Raw genomic sequence first — 13,069 nt, forward strand, 5'->3', positions numbered from 1 at the left:
GTGCGGACTGCTTTAATATTTCTCAATTTTAAACACTGTCCGAAAGATAAACAATCCACGTTCTCTCTTTCCGGATTTCCAGAATCTACTTCCACACACTTTGGCTTCATGACAGCCACATTTATCGATTTCAAAACTGCCAGCATCTCAAAATACCTATGAGTATTTTACATAGCCTCGTAAAAACGAAGAACCGTACACTTTCCTCCTAAATTATCCATTGCATTGCTGTGTTTTTGGAGAGACACTAAATGTCCAACCGAAGTCACTCCAATTGAAAACATTACTTCAGCCTGTGAAAGTGAAAGAAAAATATGGAGCACAAAATGCCTCCCACAAACCAGTCATTTCAGGGTTCAAAGGTTCCCGTCGCTCCTTTCTTTTCAGATGAAGTGAGAGTCCAAAACGAATCACAGGCCTATCATTTTGTAAAATGATAGAATGTGACCTTGTGGTGATAGAATGAACTCAAAATTGAATTGCACTTCCTGTTTCACTGTAAAAAAACTGCTAACGCGGAAATGGAGGACTGTGGATCCACAAGTCTCTTTCAGCCATAATCTTTTCTCTGAAAAATGGCTCTAAACTGGTTAGGTTTATGAAGTATGATGTAAATTCAAGTGCAAAAAAGATGGTGATTCCAAAATACATATTCATCAACATGTTCAATATTCATGCATTTTTGTTTATGACAAATTTAACGTACGAGGACAGGTTAAATAACATTAAAATGATCAAAACATCTTATCGTATTCTTTACAAAAACGGAAATATAGGCTCGTAGGTTTTCTCCTAGAACTGCAAATAATTTGCGTACTTGGAGGTTCTATACACACACTGACAAATGGGTGAGAGGTTTCACTTGTCCCTTGTCCTCCCTTACACATATCCAAACACACAAAAAAAGGAAAGAGGAACACATATCTAAAAAAAAAAAAACCTCCCTAGGAAACCATAGTGTTTTAAAATATCCCTAACCTACTAGATAGTGGCATGCTTCATCATAGGGCTTGCTACAACACTCTGGTGCAAACCAACGCTCAGATTGGAGCAAAGACTTTTTAAATAGAGCTAATGCCACACCTTTACAAGGGATCCACTGTGCAGAATAAATGTAAAACTACTTAAGAGGGTTCCCTCCCTACTTTATTCTGAGCCCCTCTTGGTAGGGTTAAAACTATAAATTAGGATGTACCTTGGAAGTCAGTCCCCTGTCCCCCTTTGTGCAATTATCAACATGTTTTGTCCTTTTTTACTGCCGCCATGGGTCGTTGGCGTTCATCAAGATTTAGATCTGGAGCTACCTTTAAGGATAAATATCTCAATATCAGTCAATCATCACCTGAGGGTCGACAGCTGCTGCTGTCCATGTACAGGTTGGTTACTCCTGTTGACATATATGTAGCCACCTGCATTCCCTCTATGCGCTAGATACCAGTACTACACATTCTCCTTACATAGTAATTTCTCAAACCCCGGTACCATCACAATGTTCTGTTCTGCTGTGTCTCACATACACAATATCTCAGACCCTAGTAAATCCTTCTCCTGCGGTCAGTTGCCACCTGCACCACCAGGGGGGGGTTCTTTCTTTCCTAGTCACTTGCACCCCTCAGTCCCCGCGCACGTACTTCATCAAGAGTCTGACACTTCTTATTGCTGCCACTCTCGGATGTCTGTTTCAATTGTGTCTGCCTGCCACTTTTATCCTAAGCTGCTCAGGAGTTGAGAGTCATGTGATTACCTCCAATTACTCTGTAATACTTGAGCAAATCCATCGAACATAAATCTCCTTCCTGATTCACCATCTTGAATCCCCCTCACTCTGAGTTCTTCAGAAAAGAACGCCTGGGAAATTCTGAAATTACACAGTATGGGGACACAGGCCTCTGCCCAAAATCAACTTTTACAACGACACTCTCGTAACTCCCTCCAGAGATAGGGGCCAATGAACAGGCAGTAATTCATGAAATAAAGCAGGTAAACCATAATAAGAAAAGACCCTCATACGAATCTGATGAGATTGGAAGAGCAAGCCATCCAGAAATTGAAACAGGACCTCAGAATAGTCATACATTCTGCAGACAAAGGGGCTGCCATTGTTATTCAGATGAAGGAGGCCTTTGAGGCGGAATGTCTCAGTCTACTAGCAGATAGATGGAATTACAACATTCTAGGGAAAGACTCCACCCCAGATTTACAAAGGGAGATGAGATCCTTGTTTGAGGAAGCGCTGAACAATGGCTGGAGATCACATAATGAGGCCTCCTTTCTGTGAAGAGACAAACCAGTAAGTAAGTAAGACTCTTTAGCGCATGATTTATAAACACCTTTACAATCAACTACATAGTAAAACACGTGTGCAAAATGCGTAAAGCGACACTTTTGTAATAGAAAGGTTAGTTAAAATTCATTTTGAAATTGCACTATATCCATAAAATTACAAGATTATACAAACTGGAATACAGTATAATCAACAAGGTGCGATGGGTGTCATGAAAAAGGGCAAGGTGTCAGATTTATGGACCATTCTCTTAATGAGTTTCTAGGGCTGTCCGTGTTTTAATAAAATCAGCTTTAAGAGTCGTGACTAAACTATCATGGACATCTAGAGATGCACATCCAAAAGTACATGTTTGCCAGTTACAATCGGCAGTTTTTGTGACACAGTTAATGATCCCCAGATAAAAAGCTATTTACAATCCCAAGAAATAGTAAGAACCAGTAGTTCTGTACTTCTATATGTTGCCTATAGTACATAAGCCCGCCAGACCTCCACCAGATAGGCCAACAGTCTCTAGCATTGAGTAGGCACCAGAACCCTTGTCACAATTTTGTGACTTTTTTCTGAGACCCCTAGTTGAGAAAATGCCATCCTGCCTCAAGGAAACAAGGGAAGTATTAAATCCCCACAGAGAACTCTTGATAGGGCTCGATATCGAGTAACTGTACACAAATATTCCCCAAGAAGAGACCGTGAGGGTGGTTGAAAACATCCTGTACAAAGAGGAGTGGAAATATCAGACTCTAAGGTCTTTCTTCTTGAGTTTGGCAGAATAAGCCCTAAGCAGATATTACTTCCAGTTCAAGAATACAATATACCTCCAGTCAGATGGGACATCCATGAGGAGTACATTTGCACCAAGGTTGTCATGTTTTGATGCCTTAGAATTTGAAAGAGCAAACCCTTTCTCTGATTCCATAAAGTTGTGGCATTACTTTATCGACGATGTTCTTTTAATTTGGTGAGGAGACACAGGATGTGTACTACTGGTACCTAGTGCACAGAGGGAAGGCGGGCGGCTAAAGATGTAGGTCAACAGGGGTAACTAACCCGTGTTTGCCACATGGGAGAACCAAAATTGTAATGTTGGTGACACAGGTCCAATGTGAAGAATAAGTGGTAATAGATGTAAGAGTAGGCCCTGTTTTTAGAAGGAGCGTGGAATGGTTTCTTTTATATACAGGGGAGAGAAGGAAAAGCATGTGGGTCTACATTTTTCCTATACCCATTCAGTGTTTGACTATAGGGTTATAGCCTCACTCCTACCCCAGTTTTGGAACGAGAAAAGTAAAACTTGGGTAAGGAACCCATGTGGTTTTCATTCACCATGGTGTATGTGTGTGTGTGTGTGTGTGCACTTGTGTCCACTTCCGAGTTTTTGCGAACAATGGGTGTTAAAGGTGTATTACCGGGATGATTTGTAGCATCGACAATTAATACATGAACAGCAGCAACTATCGACCCTCAAGGGATGATTGACTGATATTTCCACGCCAACAGGTTGCCTGAAGAAGCTGGAACAAGATCACAGCCGACCAGCTCGCCGCTTCCCTGAGCCAGCACCCTCCTGCCAGCTCAGCGAACCCCAGCCAGGCCGCTGACAACCTCACGAAGTGGATCAGCAACTGTGCGGACGAACTCGCCCCTCTGAGGACCCCGCCCAGCAGACCCGGCAGCAAGAAAGCCCCATGGTTCACCGACGAACTCAAGAGCTCCAAGAAGAACTGCCAAGCCCTCGAGAAAGTATGGAGAAGGGAACCAACACCGGACAACATGACCACCCTCAAGCTTGCCACCCGGAAGCACCACCAACTGATCCGCGCCACCAAGAAAACTGCATTCAAGGACCGGCTGGACAACAACGCACACAACTGCAAGGAACTCTTCAACATCGTGAAAGAGCTCTCCAACCCCAACGCCGGAAACAACGACATCACCCCATCGCAAGACCTCTGCAACTCCCTCGCCTCCTACTTCCACAACAAGATCGCGGACATACACAACAGCTTCAGCATTCAACCGACGCACGCCACGACGGCAGCAACGCCGCCCACCACCACCCTCCGCGCCTGGACTCCGATCAGCACCGAAGACACCGTCCGCATGATGAACTCCATCCACTCCGGTTCTCCGACCGACCCCTGCCCTCACCACGTCTTCAACAAGGCCGACGCTGTCATCGCACCGCACCTGCGGGACATTATCAACACCTCCTTCGACACCGCCACCTTCCCCGAGAGCTGGAAACACGCCGAACTCAGCGCTCTACTCAAGAAACCTACAGCGGACCCCACCGAACTCAAGAATTACCGCCCCATCTCGCTCCTCCCGTTTCCAGCCAAAGTCATCGAGAAGACCGTCAACAAACAGCTGGCCGCCTTCCTCGAGACGAATGGATCCCTCGACCCCTCACAGTCTGGCTTCCGAGCCAACCACGTTATAGGAAACAATGGCGCCTAGCTTATTCAACATAAATGCAATGCAGTATAGGAACACAATGGAAAACTATACGATTTAAGGTTTCCTGACCCAGCCGGGAAAGGAATTTATTCTCAAGAAACAATGTCAAATATACAGTACACAAATAACATGACACAGCCTTTGCCATACCGACAAAGGAAAAGGAAAATAGGAGTAGGGTGAAAAGGGGTGTTTTTCAGGCAAAGAAAGAGAGCAAGGACAGGGCACTGTAGATAATAAAAGATCAATAACAGTGTCGCCTGGAGTGGAATGTACACAAGCTCATTTGACAATATTGTGAGTGTCAACCCACTCTTGGGTGTCGACGTTTCGATCCCTATTGCTCAACTAGATGCATGGGATCATCATCAGGACTTAAACAATAAACAAAGCATGCCTGAATGAGATAAGCCTGTTTAGGAGAAACAAAAAAGGTAGAAGAATTTTAAAGAACAGGTTACCACTAAGGAGTAGTTTAAGAGTTATCTGCCCACGTTGTAACACAGTCGAAATCGCAGTGTGTGAACCAGTGCAAGGTGTTTGTGCCAAGTAAAAGAACTTAACATTGCTATTATGACAGTATTCGGAATCGCAGTGGCATGCGTGAAATTGCTGCGTTTAACGGACTGTGCGGTGAATGTGATTGTTCCAGTTCGTCTTCTGGTCTAATGGGAGTGCAGTGATAGTGCAAGTTTTCATAGTTCTGATTATTAAGTGGCAACGGGAGGAGAAGTGACTGGGGTTGACTCTGTGAGTCCTTATGTTGGACTGGTTATAATGGTTATAAAGGAGAAGTAGTTCATACCTCTGTGGTGCGAGGTAAGAAGCCTCACAATGGAGGTTTCTTGTACTTCTAGATCAAGGCGGAAGTGGTAGCGCCAGGCTAGGGACACAATAAAGGACAAGTTAGTTGGAAATCTACCTCTTTAAATGGGCAGTGAAAAGTACACATACTAAAACATACCAAGGGGTTGTGTGTCTTGAAGGTCCTTAATGGGGTTCAGTCAAAATGTTATATTCAACAGTAGAAAATAAAACCTCATCGCCCGTTTCCGTTTTTTGTCAGGTGGCCGCACTGAAAACAATTAAAATTGTGACAAGGATTGAATTTGCTTCAGATTATTACGAGCTAAGGTATAGGGGCTCCGAGCATTAGTGGTGGGAGGGTGTCGCGGGACCTACCTTTCTCCACTCTGCATGAGAGCGAGGAACGGGATTCAAAGTATAGGCATCAGTGGCCATATACTCAGGATACCAACAATGTGGTGTACATGCGCTGCAATACAAAAAGGAAAGTCGGCTCAGTACTCGGCTCCCGACGGGGGCCATGACTGGAAACGACTTTTAATTAAAGGATTACTTACTCAGTCACAAATGCGACTTGCCTTATCCGGGGGTCCAACAATGTGGTATTCAAGCGCTGTAATGAAAAGGGGGAGTCGGCTTAGTGCGCTGCTCGATACGGGGCCCATGACTCAAGCCTGCTGTTAAGTTCAGGATTACTTACTCAGTCAGAATGCGACTCGCCTCTACCGGGGGTACTCCGACAATGCCGGTTTCGATGTAGTGACCCGTCCGCTGGAGCGGATTGTATACTTCCTCCCTGGTCACGTTTTTACTAGTGCGGGTGCCATCTTGGAAAGGCTATGGCGCTTTAGTGGCAGCCATCTTGGAATGGAGAGTGGGAAGGACTGGTCAAAGGGATGTGGAAGTGCATGGACTTAAATTACGGTGATAGTGACAATGTGACAGGACAAAGGTGGCTGGTGTGAAAAAGTGACTGGTTATAAAAACAACTATTACAGTTTTCCGGCCCCAGATGTCAGATTATATCACAAACATCTCTTCATCATGTTGCGGTCATTTCATCTTTACTCATTACCTTTTTGTAACCAAAAAGTTTTTTCCTTACTTCCCACTTTTTCTGTTTCGGGAAAATGTTTGCATAGATCAATAGTCCAATCACAGCAATGTGGTCCAGTCCTCGCTCCGATTGAGACCTGTATGAATGGTGTTAAATTGTATAATGGATTTTAGGTCCTCCCTGTTTAGCAGTTGCTGCAAATTGCCACCTCTCTGTGGTAATCTGACGGTTTTCAGGATGGTCCATTTCAGGTCGTCCGCAGTGTGGTTCATGTTGGCAAAATGTTCAACCAATGGGGCGTTCAGGGTTCCACACCGTATGCGGCTTCGATGTTGGCTTATTCTGGTCTTTATTTTTTGTGTCGTTTGCCCCACATACATTCGAGGGCAAGGGCATAAAATCGCATAAATCACATTGCAGCTGTTGCAGTTCGTGAAATCTTTCATGTGGATTGTGATGTTATTGTGACTAAAAGTGCGCCCCTCAAGTGTCAAATCACAAACAATACAATTTCCACATTTAACATGACCTCTCAACGGTGGTAAACCCCAATTCGACTCAATAGTATTGTTTGAAGGTGGTGCAGGGAGGGCGGCCCGGACAAGATGGTCTTTTATGTTTTTACTTTTTTTGAATGCAAACAGAGGTTTGTCAAACATTAGTTGTCCTGAGTTTAAGGTTGGCCAGTGCCGCAGAATTGTTTTTCTGATTTTATTTGAAATTGGAGAGAAGGTTGTAACACAGGCTATTCTCTCTGAATTTGGCCTAGTCTTTGGTTCGAGTAGCACCTCCCCAGGACAGTACCATGCTCGTTGTGAGGCATTTCTTACTATTCTGTTTGGATAACCTCGTGTTTTAAGTTTCGAGCAAAGTACACCTGCTTCCCTTAAGTAATCAGTCTTTGAAGAGCAGTTCCGTCTGATCCGGAGGAACTGCGAGTATGGGAGTGAGTCTTTGAGAGCTTTGGGGTGGTTACTGTCGTATCTTAGTAAGGTATTACGTTCAGTTGGTTTCCTATATAGGCGAGTTAGTAATTCGCCTGCCTAATGATAAATCGTGAGATCGAGAAATGGTATCTCAGTTTTGTGATGTGAGAGAGTGAACTGTAAGTTGTCACAGTTATTGTTCAACCAATGCAGAAATGAATTTAAAATTTCCTTGTCATTATTCCACATTAGAAAGATGTCATCTATATAGCGGCGCCAGACCCCGATGCTTGTTCTGAATGGGTTGGTGTCAGCTAGGATTGTGCCCGTCTCTAGTGCGTCCATGTACAGAATGGCCAGATGAGGAGCAAAAATCGCTCCCATCGAGGTGCCTTTTATCTGCTAGAAGAACACACCGTCAAAGACAAAATAATTTTTTGTGAGACATAGTTCTAACAACTGTAGTATGAACATTGTGGGTACTCTGTGTGGTCGTGGTCTTGAGTCGAGTGTCCTCTCAATGACCCGTAGAGCCGCTCCCTGGGGTATGTTAGTATAGAGCGACTCTACATCCAATGTACAGAGTGTTTGAGTATTGGGGTCAAAGGGCTGATGTTCCACAAGATTGATCATTTGCATGCTGTCACGAACATAACAGCACGTAGAAGGCACAAAGTCCTTAATGAAAAAATCTACATAGGACCCTAATGGTTCCAAAATTGATCCACAGGCCGATACTATCGGTCGGCCTGGCGGGTTCTCAATGTTCTTGTGAACTTTCGGGAGGGTATAGATAACCGGGAGCCTTGGCCACTTAACATTAAGGAAATTGTATTCCTTTCTGCTGAGGAAACCTTCGTCTCTGGCATCTGTGGTGATTCTTTTAATCAGAGTTTGGATTTCCAGCGTTGGATTACGGCCCAGTCTCAGGTAATGTTCCCTGTTACTCAGCTGGCGGTTAATCCCATCTTTATATGTGTCAATATTTTGCAAAACAATGCCTCCACCTTTATCTGCGCTTTTAATGATTAAATCCGTATTGGATTTAAGTGAATCTATTGCCTCCTTTTCAATTTTGGGAATATTATATGGAATAAACAATCTCTTTTTTTCAAGTATCTCAAGCTCTTTGAGAATCAATTTCTCAAACGTGATAATCTCTGGCGGAATCATGCTCGCCGTTGGCAGAAAGGTGGAAGGGGGGCAAAAAGGAGTGTTACGATTCGGTTCAGGCGCAGGGTGCAATTGGAAGAACGCTTTCAACCGAACCAGTCTAAAGAATCGAAGTAACTCTGTTTGTAGTTCCATATAATTTGGGCGCACCGTAGGGACAAATGAAAGCCCTTTCTTCAAGAGTTCTAATTCAGAATGCTGAAGGACATGGATTGACAGGTTGAAAATTGGTAAGGTTTCAGTCATATTTTGTGTTGTGGATGCTACCACTGATAAAAGTTGTTGCGGGTCCTCCGCTCTCCTGGAGCGTTGAACCATTTCCTGGGTTTCTTGGCCTTCCCTCTCTGTGGGGTACCTGGCTGACCTCTGGCTAAAAAATTACCTTGTGCACCTCCCCGCCCTCTTCTTGGGTTACTTCCTCCCTCACCTGGATCTGAGTTATCAGATGAGTCCTCTGAAGTATCTGAGAACCCCACTATGTTTTGTCGTTTGTTAAAACGGCCCCAGGGTCTATTCTGGGGGTTAAAGTAGGGCCTGTTTGTATAAAAATCTTTTTTCAGATATGGATAAGTAGACTCGGCACTGTAGTTCTTAATATCCTTTTTAATTTTGTTAGATTTTTTATTCTGTTCGATGCGGTAATAGTCGGCCACTGTTTTATCTACTTGTTCTAGCAACTTTTTGCATTCAGCAGTAGGGTCGGAGTCGTTAATTTGTTAAAAAGGTCAGCAATTTCTGTCTCCAGTGTTTTTAATGTCTCAGTAGCAATGTCAATGCCAAGTGCTAACCACTGTCTCGAACATGTGGTCCCAATATGGCTGAAGTTTGTAATATACTTAGGATTGTCCGTGAATATGCCAGGGATATTGCGTACCTGCAAACCTAGTGGAATTACTCCGGATTTGAGATAATCCGTAAGCATTAAAACCATCAATTGAAGTCTGACCTGTTTTTTTTGAGCTTTTCTAGTTGCTCTGGTAAACTGGACGAAACAGTTTCTGGGGCATCTGGGGTTTCAGATAAGAGTGATGGTAATGTGCATAAATGTTTAATATGATCTACGGTGTACAAGGGGGCATGGTCTGACATCTCCTAAGGCTAAAGAAAGAAGGAGTTTTTTAAAAAGATATAGAGGTGTGCGTACAAAAGCACTAGGAAGGTCAACCTCAGCGGTGAGGTATTTAGAGGTTACATCAAACCCTGCAATCCTGGTGATTGCGCTCAAGCGTTTTTTAGAAACAAGGGGGACCCAACGGATAGCTAAGGACCATGGGTATAACTTCGTTATAGGAAACAATGGCGCCTAGCTTATTCAACATAAATGCAATGCAGTATAGGAACACAATGGAAAACTATACAATTTCCAGCGGACGGGTCACTACATCGAAATCGGCATTGTCGGAGTACCTCCGGTAGAGGCGAGTCCCATTCTGACTGAGTAAGTAATCCTGAACTTAACAGCAGGCTTGAGTCATGGGCCCCGTATCGAGCCGCGCACTAAGCCGACTCCCCCTTTTCATTACAGGGCTTGAATACCACATTGTTGGACCCCCGGTTAAGGCAAGTCGCATTTGTGACTGAGTAAGTAATCCTTTAATTAAAAGTCGTTTCCAGTCATGGCCCCCGTCGGGAGCCGCGTACTGAGCCGACTTTCCTTTTTGTATTGCAGCGCATGTACACCACATTGTTGGTATCCTGAGTATATGGCCACTGATGCCTATACTTTGAATCCCGTTCCTCGCTCTCATGCAGAGTGGAGAAAGGTAGGTCCCGCGACACCCTCCCACCACTAATGCTCGGAGCCCCTATACCTTAGCTCATAATAATCTGAAGCAAATTCAATCCTTGTCACAATTTTAATTGTTTTCAGTGCGGCCACCTGACAAAAAACGGAAACGGGCGATGAGGTTTTATTTTCTACTGTCGAATATAACATTTTGACTGAACCCCATTAAGGACCTCCAAGACACACAACCCCTTGGTATGTTTTAGTATGTGTACTTTTCACTGCCCATTTAAAGAGGTAGATTTCCAACTAACTTGTCCTTTATTGTGTCCCTAGCCTGGCGCTACCACTTCCGCCTTGATCTAGAAGTACAAGAAACCTCCATTGTGAGGCTTCTTACCTCGCACCACAGAGGTATGAACTACTTCTCCGTTATAACCATTATAACCAGTCCAACATAAGGACTCACAGAGTCAACCCCAGTCACTTCTCCTCCCGTTGCCACTTAATAATCAGAACTATGAAAACTTGCACTATCACTGCACTCCCATTAGACCAGAAGACGAACTGGAACAATCACATTCACCGCACAGTCCGTTAAACGCAGCAATTTCACGCATGCCACTGCGATTCCGAATACTGTCATAATAGCAATGTTGAGTTCTTTTACTTGGCACAAACACCTTGCACTGGTTCACACACTGCGATTTCGACTGTGTTACAACGTGGGCAGATAACTCTTAAACTACTCCTTAGTGGTAACCTGTTCTTAAAAATTCTTCTACCTTTTTTGTTTCTCCTAAACAGGCTTATCTCATTCAGGCATGCTTTGTTTATTGTTTAAGTCCTGATGATGATCCCATGCATCTAGTTGAGCAATAGGGATCGAAACGTCGACACCCAAGAGTGGGTTGACACTCACAATATTGTCAAATGAGCTTGTGTACATTCCACTCCAGGCGACACTGTTATTGATCTTTTATTATCTACAGTGCCCTGTCCTTGCTCTCTTTCTTTGCCTGAAAAACACCCCTTTTCACCCTACTCCTATTTTCCTTTTCCTTTGTCGGTATGGCACAGGCTTGTGTCATGTTATTTGTGTACTGTATATTTGACATTGTTTCTTGAGAATAAATTCCTTTCCCGGCTGGGTCAGGAAACCTTAAATCGTATAGTTTTCCATTGTGTTCCTATACTGCATTGCATTTATGTTGAATAAGCTAGGCGCCATTGTTTCCTATAACGAAGTTATACCCATGGTCCTTAGCTATCCGTTGGGTCCCCCTTGTTTCTAAAAAACGTTCCGAGCCAACCACAGCACCGAGACCGCCCTCATCGCTGCCACCGACGACATCCGAGCCCTGATGGACAACGGAGAAACAGCGGCCCTCATCCTCCTAGACCTCTCTGCGGCATTCGACACTGTCTGCCACCGCACCCTAGTGCAGCGCCTCAGCAACGTTGGAATCCAGGAGAAGGCACTGGAATGGATCATCTCCTTCCTCGACGGAAGAACACAGAGAGTCCGCCTACCACCGTACAAGTCAGAGGCCACCGAAGTCATCTGCGGCGTCCCTCAAGGATCCTCGCTGAGCCCCACCCTCTTCAACGTCTACATGAACCCCCTCGCGGCCATCGCACGCCAACACAACCTCAACATAATCTCCTACGCCGATGACACCCAGCTGATCCTCTCCCTGACCAACGACCCCGCCGCCGCCAGAGCCAACCTGCACGAAGGGATGAAAGATGTAGCCGAGTGGATGACGACCAGCCGCCTGAAACTGAACTCAGACAAGACGGAGGTCCTCATGCTGGGCTCCTCGCCCTCCGCCTGGGACGACTCCTGGTGGCCCCCCGCCCTGGGCACCGCACCCAAACCGACAGACCACGCACGCAACCTGGGCTTTATCCTGGACTCCTCCCTCTCCATGACCAGACAAGTCAACGCCGTCTCCTCGTCGTGCTTCAACATCCTGTGCATGCTACGGAAGATCTTCTGGTGGATCCCCACCGAGACCAGGAAGACTGTCACCCAGGCCCTCGTCACCAGCCGACTGGACTACGGCAACGCCCTCTACGCCGGAACCACCGCCAAGCTCCAGAAGAGACTCCAGCGGATCCAGAACGCCTCAGCCAGACTCATCCTCGACATCCCACGAAACAGCCACATCTCCGGACATCTGAGAGACCTGCATTGGCTCCCCGTCAACAAAAGAATCACCTTCCGTCTCCTCACCCACGCACACAAAGCCCTACACGATCAAGGCCCGAACTACCTCAACAACCGAATCAACTTCTACGCTCCCAAACGCCACCTCCGATCAGCCAACCACGCCCTCGCCGCCGTCCCCCGCATCCGAAGAGCAACAACAGGAGGAAGGTCCTTCTCCTACCTGGCCGCCAAGACCTGGAACTCCCTCCCGACCGACCTGCGCCTGACCCAAGACCACCTCTCCTTCAGGAAGAAGCTCAAGACCTGGCTGTTCGAGCAGTAACGGCACCCCCCCCCCCCCCAAGCGCCTTGAGACCCTACGGGTAAGTAGTGCGCTCTATAAATGTCTTGATTGATTGATTGATTGATTGATTGATTGAGTGTGTTTCCAGAATTGGCAAGTATGGCCACATATTAAATC

This window comes from Lissotriton vulgaris, chromosome 10 (genome assembly GCF_964263255.1).
Source record: "Lissotriton vulgaris chromosome 10, aLisVul1.2, whole genome shotgun sequence".
Lineage (NCBI taxonomy): Eukaryota > Metazoa > Chordata > Amphibia > Caudata > Salamandridae > Lissotriton > Lissotriton vulgaris.